Here is a 15,101-nt window from a genome sequence, read left to right on the forward strand (position 1 = left end):
GTGTGTGTGTGTGTGTGTGTGTGTGTTTAAAAACCCAAGTGGTTTAGGGGGAAAAAAAAGGGGTTGTACCAAAATATCCATCAACTTGCACAAACCATTCTTCCTGCTTAAAGCAGTTTACTCTGTCTAATGGTAGGACTGACCATAGTTCTTGTATATTTGAAAATAAAACAGTTAAGAAATAGCTATAGAGTTCTTGCATCCAAAGTGCATCCCCGGACATCTCACCGTGCAGGGAAGTAGGAAGTGTTTAATGATGTTTTTTGCTTGTAAAGGCTTTGGAGAAATGATGAAGTTTCTTTTCCCTATATTATATGTTCTTGTACGTGGGCCTAGGATGGACAGTTAGAAGGAGAGAAGTGAAAGGTTGGCAACAAAAGTAATTCTTTCATCAAGACTTTGACAAGTCATTTGCTGGAAAACCAATTTAACTGATTGCTGTCTACATACAGGTAACAGATGTGCTGTCCGGGGATATGCCAAACTCCCTCCCAGAATAGCAATTAATGACAGTGACTTGTGATTAAATAGTAGCTGTTTTAATCTTATTTTTAAAGAGTCAAGTACAATATTATTACCTTTTTATATAATCTCTTTCCAGGTGGAGGAGTATAATAAATCCATATTACATTTCAAGATGGAGATAGGAGGATAGTGACTTGGTCAGTAACGTGTATTTCAGTACTCATATCTTGAAATGATTCCGTAGACAGATGTGATGATCAAAGAGTCTAATTTAGGACTACAATATTATATTTACAACATATTGCCTATATAATATAAAACTATTTTAAAATATTGCAACTGCACCTATGACATCTACTGGCACTATAGAATATCATAGAATAGTTCTCAGATTGTGAGGGTGGACTCCCAGGGGCAGCATGAGAATTACTCAAGGGGAGACATGAAACTTAAGGGGGGCACTTGCACTCACTTGATAGCAGACTCCTTCACTCACTATGCAGCAATGCAATCTTCTGAGCCCAAGACTTTTGTCATGGTGAGGCAAGGCATGAGTGTTCTTCAGTATCTTAGCAGGACCTTGAGATACTCTCCAAAGAAAGAAGCAGGACCGGGCTGCTCAATGTGAAGGATTTATTTACAGAGGATCAGAGATAATTATATACAAATGCAGAGTAGAGTTCCAGGATGAAAGCAAAATGCAGGCTTCCTCCTCCTCCAGTTCTCAGCAACTCAGAGCAATACAGGAACTTTTCTGTATACTCACTAACAGAGACCAACTCACTGCACTGACTCTCTACAGCTCCACAACTATGACTCACACTTGCTTACTCTGAGTTGTGACATTTATACTCTTGGCTGATGCAACCTCTAGGCAGGATTGCTCATGCATTTCATCATACAGTTACACATTACCCAGGTGCAGTTGCCAATTTCTGGGGAATTCCCTGGTTTCCGGGTAATAAAAAGTCTTTCTGGGTAATTTCTGGGTATAAAAAATTATGGAGAATTTCCAGGGAATTAAACCTTCCCGTTGGGTAATTAAAAGCCTTTCCATTTATGGGGAATTATTTCACTTCCTGCCTGCAAAAAATGGCCGAAAATGCCTTCCCCCCCCCAAAAAAAATGGCCAGTCCAGAAGTCCCCCCCAAATTAGCCAACCCAGAAATCCCTGCCCCCTTTTGCCTTCCCATAGTGCTTTGCAGCCCCTTGACCCAGAAGTCCTGCCCCCTGCCCCAGATGGCCTGGGGAATTTGAGGGCATTTTGGGGATTTTGAGGAGGATTTCCTTTGAGAGTGATTGGCAACACTGAGTCCAATACACACTGATGGTCTGGCTCCTTCCAAGGCCATTTATCACTAAATGTCCTGGCATTGTCACACATTACACACTCACATCATGACTCTGCAGTTCTTCAGATATAATAATATACCACCAGATGGTGACAGACAGGCCCCAAGGAAAGGAGGAATGGGCATCTGTTGGAGGCATCAGGCACAGTGGAAAAGCTTTCAAGAGGCCCAGTTTCTCTGCCCCCCAAGCACACTTACACTTGTTCTCTCACACACTCAGTCATACTTTTTCACTTGCTCTTTTTCTTTTACTCTCACAGGATCCTTTTATATGATTCCTTTTATCTCTTTGTTTCACACATGCAACACACACAAAGTGCTCTGTCTCTGTCTCTGTCTCTCTCTCTCTCACATGCATACATATACACACAGGTTCAGCTGCACACTTTTTCTTGCTTGCTTTCTTCCTCACATCTTTAAAGCCAGTTAATTCTTACTCACACACACACACACACTCCCAAGTTATGGTCTGTTTCTCCCCCCACAGATACTGAGTCACATACATTATCAAACTTTTTCTCATGCTAATGTTCTCTTGCACACATACTCTGTGATATTTTCTCAAAATCACACATTCATTACTTCTCTCACACACTCTTCCCTCACTGTGTGAGTGTACTTCCCTCACACATTAATTCTCTCACACATGCACTCCGTAATACTCTTTTTCTGACTCTCCTTCAGATATGTTCATTAACACAGGGCCTGTACAGACCAGTTCGAAAGAATTTCCTGTGGGCAGAGTCAGGGCACAGCGTCTTGACAATGCTTGCTGTAACTCCACCCCAGGGCACCATGATGGTGTGTGCCACTCCAGGTGGCACATGCCATCATGACGCACCTCCGGCACTGCATCCAAATGATGCCATGCTGAAAGGACACTATAGAGCTGTGCTGCCATGGCTGTGGCACCCTTTAGAGGGCACAAAAAGGAGCCGCTTTTTGCAGCTCCTTTTTGCACCCTCCAAAGGCTGGATCGGGCCCATGGCATGAGGTTGTGGTCTGTACAGCCACAAAGTCTCTCACACTAATTCTCTCTCTCTCTCCCTCTCCCTCACACACACAAACATACATGCACACACTTGTACATACAATGACACTCTTATTTTTTTTTTTTTTTTGCATACTTGCATATGCACTTGTGCATACTAGTATATACACACCTACTGGATGACCTTATGCAAGTCACACTCTCTCATCCTCAGATGGAGGCAAGGCAAACCAACTCTGAATAAATTCTGTCAAGAAAAATCCATGATAGGTATGCCCTAGAGTCACCATATTATTTGAAGACACACAACTTCAAACTTGATTTTCAGACAATAGACAAACTGTCTTGCCTTCAGTGGTAAGACCGAACCTGAATTAGTGTCATCAGCTTCAAAGAGAATCAGTGGGCTCACATCTAGACAATTTGTGTAAAATTAGTTGTGAATCACTGATTGTAAGCCATAGAATCATGATGTCAGTAACTATTGCTGGCACTTGTAAGTGACTGGTGAGCTTTAAACTACTTGCATGAAAGCAAGAACGTGACTCCTAAAATGGACAGCTTTTCCTTTCCCCATTGAGCAATGTCCAGATCAAACATTATTCCATGATTTATTTGTAACATTTTCCTTCCTTGAATAGAAGTGCTTAACTATCTAAATTTGGAAGAAGCTTCACAGTAGATACATAATCATCAGAGAAGCCCTTTCAGCAATTTTCCCTCTGATCTACCTGAATCCAAATCAACGCACCCAGTATCTTCAAGACAATCATGTAATATAGATATGGACTGAATAATATATCCATGCCAAGGCTGCTGAATGAGGTAAGATCAAAAGATAGCAATAGCTAGGTTTTTTTTTTAAATTTCAAACAGTCTCAGTCACTGAAGTTCACCCTGAAGGACAGGAAATTCTCAAGAGTCCTTTTGAATATTTATAGTCCAAGAGTGCACCTTCTGGCATTTTTAAAAACACTTCCCCACTGGTCTAAAAATGTACAAAACATTAAATAAAAAAAACCAAAAACCCACAAAATATACTTCATATATTTAGAAGTACAAGGGAGTGGGCTGCAAAGAAGAAGAAGTGCTGGTAAAGATCTGTATACCTATTTTGAATCAGTATATAAAACACTAGCTTCCCATATCTTTCCATCTAGTTTGGCATGATCAACACACCATTTTCCCTGTCCCTCGACACCTGGTTGATATTTTCCCCATCATTCTTCAGTCTCTTTGCCCCTTAGCCCATCATCTCCTGGTTCCCTCTTGAATTTTGAACAATGTCACCTGTGTATTATAGGTTTGTGCAGTTAAAAAGTAATATTGTCCCAGTGCTATTTATAGAAATGGTAATGCATGTTTCTGTCCTAGATAGCTCCTGAAGAAACTCATTTTGGCACTATAAAGAGCAGAATTACCAGATGGAAAGATTTCTCAGTATGCTTTGATTGGCATATCCATGACAATGTGAATATGATACCCTTAAGTAAATCACAGTGACTCTTTACTCCCCTCTACAGCATTTTATTTCTACACTTCGTAATAAGCTCCTCCATTTGCCCTCACTCTCCATTTTTTGTCCTTGATTCTAAGTCACAATCAGATTATTTGAAGTGGAATTAGTAAAGCAGCTTGGAGCTAAAGTTTGCAAAAAGAAAGCCTTTCATGCATTGTTATTGTCAACGTGTAAGCTCTCAGATATGCCTTTCTGCACAAACACACTTTAGTTGATAATGCTTCTCCAAAGTATATTGAAAAGTTTAAAAGAAAGGTAGTTTCTATAGAACAGATGTAGACAATGGTAGCACAAAAATAGCCCAAAGTAACATTTCTTTACCACTTAGTCTGGGTGGTAGAAACAAGTAGGACTTAGGAATTAGGGATGGATATATTGATGAATGTCCTCGCTTTCCAGCCTTACATCCCACATGCATTGTGTTCTTTTGTTGTTACTTTTAAATAGGATAAGGTGCACATTTTTTTAAAGGATAAGAGCCTTCCTTTTTTAAACTCTAGCCTTTGTAATGTGTGCATGCTTGCGAACATAATTAAATTTGCATGTAGTACTCAAATGTAGGGTTGTTATTGCCCCTGAAAAACTGGGAAAATCCCGGATTGAATCCTCTGATAAATGTCCTGACTGGTTGAAGCAGCAGGTCCCATATTCCTGAAGACAGGAGTGAAACCTCAGGAGAAAATTCATCTACATGCTGCCCAGAGGGGGAAGGGAGGCAAACAGAGGCTTGGAGCAGCTGAGGAGGTTTTGTTGTGTCCTGGTAACTGTGGGGCGATACTGCATATAATCTGAAACTTTCCAAGTCACAGTCCCATCCTCCCATCCTCCTTTCGTTGAGCCTTCCTTTCCTTTTAAGATCTTCCCTCTGCCCCGATTCCCTTCTCCCTCTCCTCTTTGTCTTCCTCTCTTTACTCCCCTACCATATTCTTTCCTCTCCAACCTTTCCTCTCATCTTTCTAATCCTCTGGGTTTGTCCTTAGTTTAAACTATTTAAACTAATTTATACTATTTATTTATACTAATTTCTCTCTCTTTCCTCTGATCTTTTTTTCTCCTCTCTGATTAAGCCTTATATTTTATCTCTTATGTTTTTTTTATTTTAATTCATTCTGCCATAAGTTATTTTATTTTATTTTATTTTTAAAAACTCCTCTCTTAGGTTTAAAATGGGGGAAAGGACATAGCAAAATTGCTTCCCAGGGAGTCATGGGGAGCATTTCAGCCAAAGTAATTTTCTGGTAAAAAAAAATAAAAATAAAGTACAGTTGGAGCATGTGGCCCCCAAATTCCACAGAGGACTAAAGTGGCCCTTCACTCACTAACAGTTGCCCACCCCTACTCTGTACTGAAAATTCTTTGGACTAGTTACATGTGGTCCATACACAATGCACTATGCTCCAGAGGTAAATAGCATTAAATCTGCTAGCCATGTTACACAGACACTAAATTTATTAGTATTTAAGTCAAGGACTGCAGAAAGGGTAGTGTTGCTCCTTGATACTTTTTTGGAACAGTCAGATTTTGTTCTCCAGTTATTATCTATGGCTGAATGTCATAATCAGTGGACCCAAACAACCAGGACAGCATATTAGAGTAAATTAACTAATGCTTTATTCAGGAATCCAAGATAGTGGTTCACCAGAGGCATGGTAGTGTCAAATCTGAATTGTCCCCAAATTAGCCAACATTTAAGTGTTCCCTCAACCTCCCTTCTCCCAGCCTGCAGTAAATATATGCAGCTAAGAAGTTTTTATATTCTGTATATATTGCGTCTGTGAAGTCTCGCCTGGCAGAGCTGTTCAGGGTGCTAAGGGATTTAACACAAATGCCCCCCCACCCAGAACCCTTTATGAGAACCAAGCAAAGCTTGCTGCAACATTTTTAACAATCACTTCGCTGATAAAATCTCTCAGATAAGAGCTGACTTGGACACCGACATTATTACAGAGGCAATAGGAGAGGCATCCAGCACAGCCACCTATACTGTTATACTGGATCATTTTGAGTTGATAAGTACGGAGGATGTGGACAAGCTCCTTGGCAGTATGAAAAAGATGACCTGCTTCCTCAATCCCTGCCCATCTTGGTTGGCCATCCAGGGGGAGATACAACTAAAATGTTATTAAAGCATATAATTAATGCATCCCTTAGGGAAGGCCGACTTCCATCATGCCTAAAAGAATCCGTGAACAAACCGCTTTGAAAGAAGCCTTCTCTTGACCCCATGGAAAAAAATACCTACAGGCTGGTGTCGCTTTTAGCATTCTTATGCAAGGTGAAAAAGAGGGCGGTCGCCATTCAACTCCAAGCAGTCTTGGAGGAAACTGATTTTCTAGATCCATTTTAAACCGGATTTAGGACAGGATATGGAGTTAAGATCGCCACGGTCGCCTTAGTTGATGATCTCCATCTGAGCACCGACAGGGGAAGTGTGACCCTGCTGGTACTTTTGGACCTCTCAGCGACCTTTGATACCATTGACCATGGTATATTTCTGGAATGCCTGGGAGAGCTGGAAGTTGGAGGCATTGCATTAAAGTGGTTTCGTTCTTATCTCTCAGGCAGCTGCTCTTCTAAAAAAAACAGTTAAAATCTGGCATCCCTCAAGGCACCATCCTGTCTCCCATGCTATTTAACATTTACATGAAGCTGCTGGGTGAAGTCATGTAGTGATATGGGGCGGGGTGTTATCAGTACGCTGATGATACCCAAATATGTTTCTCTATTGTCTCGGACTGATGCAGTGACTAAGGAAGGCATCTCTCCTCTCAATAACTGTCATGGGTGGTAATGGACTGGATGAGGTAAAACAGAATCCAGGTAAGATGAAGGTACTTGCTATAGGGACCACTAATCTGGGAATGGAGATATGTCAGCTAGTTCTGAATGGGATCACACTTCCCCTGAAGGACTGTGTGCGCAGTTTGGGAGTGCTTCTGGACTCGTCATTTCAGTTGACAGCACAGAATTCAAAGTCCTGGAAGCAACAAGGTAGATTAATGAATTGGTTATATTCAATGCAAAAGAATATTGCTGCATTTTTTAAAATTAATCTTTATTGGAACATTACATTAAAAACCAAAACATAACAAAAATACATAATATATAAAACAAACTTACAATACAACAGGCAAACAGTCACAAGACTAAACATAAATTGTCCTTCCTGAGTTTCTGTTACTTCCTTTCTTTCTGAGAAACAAAATGTTAATTCAAATTGATTTTCTTACTTTTTAAAATGATGTCATAGCAAGAATTTTTACAGACCAACATATATCCTTATATCTATATAAACAAGAGATTTTTTTTTTGAAAACATCACATACAAACAACAAACAAGCTTTATTTATATACCGCTTCATACTGCCTAAGCAGTGTCTAAGCAGTTTACAACTGTAAGCTAATTTGCCTCCAGCAATCTGGGTACTCATTTAACGACCTTGGAAGGATGCAAGCCTGAGTCAAGCTCGAGCCCTTTTGCTGGTCTTGAACTCGCAACCTTATGGATTTGAGTGAGTGGCTGCAGTACAGGCCTTTAACCACTGCGCCACCACATGTTTCCCTTTCATTTTTCTTTCCCCATCTTGATATGATTCCTTGAAAGGAAAAAAAGTAGATTAAAAATTAATAATATGATTGTCTGTAAATATGTAGAGGTTACTAATTCGGGAGGTACCTAAAATAATATAAATATAAATAGGTATATATTTATCACCCATATCCATATGTATAATTTTTTAACAATATAGCTACATAAACCTATTCAAACTAAAGCAAAGCTAATTTTTTTTCTTTGTACAAAAAAAGTTAATGGTTTCTATGTTCTTTTACAGGTTTCCCACGAATATCCACATATCAAACCGGTAAGTTTGTCCATTTCTGAGATATCTACTAGTTTTAACAGCCACTTATCGTAATCAATTTGTTCCTTATTCTTCCAGTTTGATGCATATATTAACCTTGCAGCAGTAATCAAATGAAATAATAATCTTCAATAAATTTTTTCTACGACATCCTATGCAACCATATTTAGTAAGTAAAATTCAGGTTTCATTTTGAATTTATAATCTAGGATTTCCTAAATCCAACAATGGATTTGTTTCCATTTTTTTTTTTTTTTTAGCATATTCACAATTCCACCATAAATGATATAACGACCCTGGAACTTTATTACATTTCCAACAATTGGAGTCAAAACCACTATACATTTTTGCTAATTTAGTTGATGTTAAATACCAGTGATATTGTAATTTATAATAATTTTCCTTTAAGGCATAGCTGGCTGTGTATTTAAGTCTTTTGTTCCAGTTTTTTCCCATTATTCCAGTGGAATAGGGTATTGTAGGTCCTGAGTCCATTTGACCATTGATTTTTTAATATATTCCTCTTGCATTTCTTCTGATAACAAAAATTTATATAATTTCACTATTTTATGTGGATTTTTTTAGAGAAAATAATATCATCAAATTCAAGTTTATCTATTTTGAAACCTTTTGTTTTTTTATCAATTAAGAATCTTTCTTTGAGTTGTCTATACGTGAACCAACTGATTGTATATCCTTCATTTGTTCATTCTTCTTGTGTTTTTATAGTTACATTTTTTGATATTTCATCGATTTTTAATCATTCTTTACAAGTTAACCATTTATTTGACATTAAGTTTTGTTTTTTGTAAAAGGCTTCATTAATAGATGCCCACAATGGAATCTTTCTATAAATCCATGGCTGATATTTTAGCCATGCCCTGATTAGGGCTTTTCTAATAAAGTGATTTTCAAATGCTTTATAAGTGGTTAGTTTTCTGTAAAATAAATGGGCATGCCATCCAAAAATAATATCACTTCCCTTTAACTGTAACAGTTTCTTTTTTTCTAAATTGCACCAATCAGTAATCTATTTGGAACAGCACATGTGATAGTAAACTTTAAGATCAGGGAGAGCTAAGCCTCCATGGTTAGTACTGTCATGCATTTCTTTTAGCCTTACTCTAGCTCTTTGCCCACCCCAGATAAATTTTACCAAATCTCGGTGCCAATTCTTGAAGGGTTTGTCATTAATTATAATAGGGATATTTTGAAACAGGAAAGTCATTCTGGGTAATATATTTGTTTTGATTACAGATATTTTGCCAAGCCAAACTCCCTTTGTCCAAATCTTTTTTGATATCGTTCCAGGTCCTTTCATAATTATTTTAAAATAAATTTACACTTTGCGAGCTAATATTATACCTAAGTATTTAACCTTCTTTTTAATTTGATATTGGGTTTTTCCTTTTAACTCTTATATCTCTTTTTCACATAAGTTCATTGTCAACATAGAAGTTTTTTCCTTATTTATTCTTAGTCCTGCCGCACAACCGAATTTGTCCAATATTTCATCTACACATAAAATATCATCTGATGGTTCTGCTAAAGAAATAACCAAATCATTGGCATATGCATGCAGTTTAAATTCATTGTCTTTTATTTTAACCCTTCTGACTAATTTCTCTTCCCTTATTGTGTTATTGAGCACCTCTAATATTGTAACAAAAAGCAACGGGGATAGGGGACACCCCTGCCTTGAACCTTTTGATATCTTTATATTGTTAGTTCTTTCTCCATTTATTACAATTTTTGCTGATTGTGAGTGATATATCTTATCCACCCATCTTCAATATTTTTTTCCCATTTCCATCTTTTTCAATGTCTCTTCTATAAACAACCAGTTAACATTATTGAATGCTTTTTGAAAGTCTATAAAGATCAGAGCCAGTTTTTTTGTCAATTCTCTTTTCGTGTACTTCAATTATATTCAATATATGTCTGACTTTAACTTTTATCCTCCTTCATTTAAACACCATCAGGAAACTAGAAGAGTCAACTGGATATTGTGGTTTGAGTGCGGGACTAGGACTCATGAAGACCTGAATTTGAATTCCCACTCAGCCATGGAAAGCCCCTAGGTGACCTTGGACAACTCATACTCTCTCTTCCTTAGAGGAGAGCAATATAGGGATGGAAGGAATAGTAAAAAAAACATTGGGGGGGGGGTGGGTCACAAAGTATGAGTTTTCAATGTCAGGAACCCTGACAAGAATAAAACTAGACTGATGAAAATTTTTGCAGTTCTGGAATTAGTCTATGCAAAACTCACATGTGCTTCTTTGTACAAAAAAGAGCATTATCTACACACAAAATACCATTCTCTGCACAGGCATTAATATATTGCATTGAAATATTATTTTCCATGCTTTTTTCCAGCACAACCACATGCAAACTTAGCTCACTTGCAGCTTTCTTTTTGTGCAGAAAACAACATTGCATTTTCTGCATTGAAATATTGTTTTCCATGTAGTAACATGCAAAACAACCACATGTGATTTTTTCACTGAATAAATCCTACTTTGTGAATAGCCTTTGAAAAACTGCATGCTTTTAAAGGACTTACTTGCAGTAGGCAGAAAATTGATGAAATTACTTGTTGCTGCTTTCAGGAGGGAGCTTAGTGAAGAATTACCTCCCTAGAGCAACGGAAAAACTCGTTTCAATAAAATTTGCTAAGACAACCTTATAGATAATATGGTCACCATAAGCTAAAGTGAATATGAAGGTTCATAAGAACAATAGAAGCATATGGATGTTTCCTTTTTTAGTTCCTTGAATTTCTTTGAATTCCTTCGGTGTGGTTTTTTTCCATTCATGTTTCATTGTGGATTGCAAGATTTCACTTTGGGTATTTAATGGAAATTTATGCACATTTTAAAGTATTTTTTCCTATGTGTTTCTTTATTTATGCATTTAGACAAATTTACATGCTTTCTTCATTGTGTGCATTGCATGCATTTTTAAAAATATTGTGCACATTTATAGCCATTCATGTGTTAATCTGGTTGCAAAATGTAACAACCTTCAAGGTGAGATGGCCTTGCGGAATGTGGAAGTTTTCAAGGTGAGATGTGTTTCTGTTTGCAGCATATCTTGAAAGGTGTCGAAAGTTTATACTTTAATCAAGACTGTGAAATCTTTTTTAAAAAATCTTTTCCATCCCTTTAGTAAGTTCACATGATTTGTTGGTCTTGTTTCTCAGTTATCTACTTTTGCATAAATTCACATGATTTTTACTGCAAATAGGAAAATCAAATCTTTGCATTATACTTCATATTTTAAAAAGAAGAAAGAAATAACTTTCTCTGCATATTCAAAATTAATATGTTATTCAGAATGTCTTATTAGAAGCTTTCCCCTCATGTTTAATATATGGAGTTTGTAGCACTCAGATGTCTGTCTGTTTGTAGATAGCTCAGAATAGCCTTTGAATTCAGGATACTTTACAGTTCAATTCTGATACTGGGCTGGCTTCAAATGTTCAAATGTTCTAATGGCATATACATATTGTTTCCTCTCTGGTCTTCATGAAATGTAATGGTTTATTGCCCAATGGCTAAACAGTGCAACACAAATATTTGGGTATCAGGCAATAACCCGAGGAGGTGAAAAATCTCTCTCTCTCTCTCTCTCTCTCTCTCTCACACACACACACACACACTCTTTCTCTCTCTCTCTCAGACAAACACACATTTGTTATTTCCATGCACTTCAGATGGAAAGTAGAGCAGCCAACAAAGAGCACCTAACAAAGATACTGTAAGAATGTACAGTGTCAATGGAATGACATTTTCTGCTTTAATTAGCACATAAATAGGTGGTTTTGATTGAGATTGTAGCTGTTATTATTTTTGTTGCTGGTGCTCTTGCTGTTTGCTATTAAGCAATTGTAGAAAATATGTATATAGGGTGAAGTAAAAAGAAAAATATGGTAAATGCTAGCACCATCTATTGGTACAAACATAGAAAACTGTCATTAATTCTGACAATATGCATCATTTCAGTGTACAGTTTGATGGAATTTATCATAACTGTTCCTTTAATTGAGGTTTTTAATATGCAGAAAGAAAATGAAAGCTTTTATTGAATAACCTCTTTTCTAATTTCTGTATTATTTTAGATGCATTTGCAGATTTTTCTAAAGCATGATGAGGTGATTATTTTTTCTTGGGGAGGAAGAAGTAACAAATATTTACCCTACCTTAAGTCATGTACAGCAGAAAGATTAAACATATAAAGAAAGCAATCACTTCTTTCAAGGTTAGCAGATGTGTAAAGATTTTCTGCAAATGAAATTTAAGATTAATTAAGGAATAACTCGTGGGTAATTTGCATGAATATATTGGGGGCTGATTCAACATCAGTGGTGACTTCTTTTTGAGCTTAGCTTTAAATAGTGAGATAACAAAGGCAGGTCTGAGAATTCTGCACAAAAATAATCCCTCCCCTATTTATCATGCTTTTGCTAAGAGTGCTTTTTCAGTTTTTAATGGTGGACTAAATGACCATTCATTTAGCCTAGATGTGGGTAGCTTACTGGAAATGTGTTAGCATACACTCCATAGCCTGTGCTGTATTTGGGGTCCCCATGTTTTCATATTTCATATCTGGAGCCAGCATGTTCTTAAGAGGTCCCAATTACCTTTTTGGAACACTAGGTAAGATTTTCAGGAGAAAAGGAGATAAGACCCAAGGGCATGTGGACAATCCAAATAATAATCCAATCAAGGCTTAATGGATATACTAAATCTAAATTAAGTAACATTCCTCCAAGACATCTTCATTTCCTCTTGCACCAAGAGACAGAGGTCTATTACACCAAACTAATAAGCCAGTTCTGTCTGCCTACCCCCTGTTGTGTTTCCTGTCAACCTCCCTGTCCATTCACCCTGGGGTTGTCCTGTTCCAATCATGTTTTTGTCATCCTAAAGTTAAAGCCATCAACCAGTCTGGAACGCCAGTCTGGGAAATAACATCATGGCTTGTTACTTTACAAGATAGCACATCCTCAGAGTATAAATATTGATCTCAAAAGCCCAGCTTCTGCACACACAGTATGCATACATTTGTCCCAAACTGTGTTCCATGTATAATATATGTCACCTCAGACCCCAGTCTTGAGCCATTTCCTGCTTTCCATGGTCTACTCTTTGGACAGATAAATATGGCCTTCTTTAACCTCTTCATACTCCACTTTCCCATTTCCATATTTCCATTTAGTTAGCTCTGAATTGCTATTTTGTGTATGTGTGTGTGATTGTACTCTGCATTTGTTCAAAATAATTTTTTCTTAATTCACCCAAACCTGGAGTCCTCCTCAGTTATTACTGGTATATATACACAGGTGCCTATCATCCTAAAGGTATTCCAGCCTCTTGCGAAGCTAATTTACCCAACATTTAAAAGTAGATACTTGGGGGTGACCCCCCATTCCTGTACCTTTCTTTGGGTAACCAATGAGAGGATGTTGCATAGAACTTTCTCCTTGCCACACATACAACCCATTGGGGCTGCCCTTCTGCCTCCTAAATTTGGTGGTTGCTGCTACAGTTTCCAGAGTGATTACAGTTGCCAACAAAATGTCTTGCTTCAATCAGGATCTGAATAGATTATTATTTCCTCTTATTATTCTCTCAAGATTTGTTGTTCTTCTTTTTGTTTTTTCTCAAGAAATCCCAGTGGTAACTGTGGTGGGTTTCTATCATGTTAGAGGTTGCTAGAGTTCTCTCTTGCAACATGTCACATTGTCTCCACAGAAAAGAGTGTCTCCTTCTCTTCTGGAAAGGAAAGGAAGGCCGTGACACTTTTGTGACATGATAGGGCAAAAAGTAGCTGCAGAAAGAGCTGAGAGGGCTGTTCAGGATGCTTTGACTGATTATTGATTATTCTGAGTAATAAAAACTTTCCAAACTCTCAGGTGATAGACATTCTTGACTCATCTTTCTACTCAACCAGTACAAGAAGCAGATTGTAAAACCATAGTTCTACCATTGTCTCTGACTACTTTCTGGAGACATTAGTTCAAGGTTGGGGCAGTCACAAGATGTCTTGCCTCATCAGCTCTTAGCTAAGTGATACCAAGGCTGGATAGTTTGCCCTAACTTATCTTACCCAGAAAGACACCCACTGAGGTAGCTGAAAGCCACTCATGCCCACATAAGTAACATGTGTGTCTTAAACCATGACATCCATAGCCATGCAGTGAGATTATATGGAAGTTGAAATGGTTGCAGGAAGCTGGGTTAAAGGGGATGACAGGGGATACAAAATGGGAAGGAGCATGTAATGGGGAGGAACTTGGAGAAGGAACATACAATATTGAGAGAGAGAGAGAGGATTGTGAGTGTGGATGAGGAGATGTGGGAGAGGCAGACATGGTGCAAAGGAACTGGGAGAGGGAAAGTGAGAGAAGTGGACATGAAGAGGGAAAGTGTGGGACACAGATGGGTAGAGGATGAAGGGAGAAGGAAGCTTGGAGTTTGGGAGGTGCAAGAAACAGAAGGGAAAGAAACTGACAGGAAGAAGAGGAATACATCTCAGGAGGAACGTTTAGCAGTTTTGGAGTAAATGTGAGGGAGAATGATGAAGTGAATACGAAAAGATGATATGGAGGTGAAAGAATCAGCTAGAAGCAAGCAGAAGAGCTAGAAGCATGAAAAAAGTGTGTGTGAGAGAGTGAAAAGGACCCAAGGAAAAGGAATGGGGAAGATGAGAGGCATTTAGAGGAACCAAGATACAGGATACAAAAAGGATACAAAGGAATGAGACATTTGAGAGGGAGGGGACGGAAAACAGAGCTGATAGAATGTTGTGAGAGTAGCATGGTGGTAGGAAGAGAAGGAACTTCAGAGACTACAAGGACAGGGAGTTCTTTGGTTTGTTAAAGGACTTCAGGTTAGTCTAAGGGA

This window comes from Sceloporus occidentalis, unplaced genomic scaffold, assembly GCF_023333645.1.
Source record: "Sceloporus occidentalis isolate IW3139 unplaced genomic scaffold, rSceOcc1.0.p SCAF_3, whole genome shotgun sequence".
Lineage (NCBI taxonomy): Eukaryota > Metazoa > Chordata > Lepidosauria > Squamata > Phrynosomatidae > Sceloporus > Sceloporus occidentalis.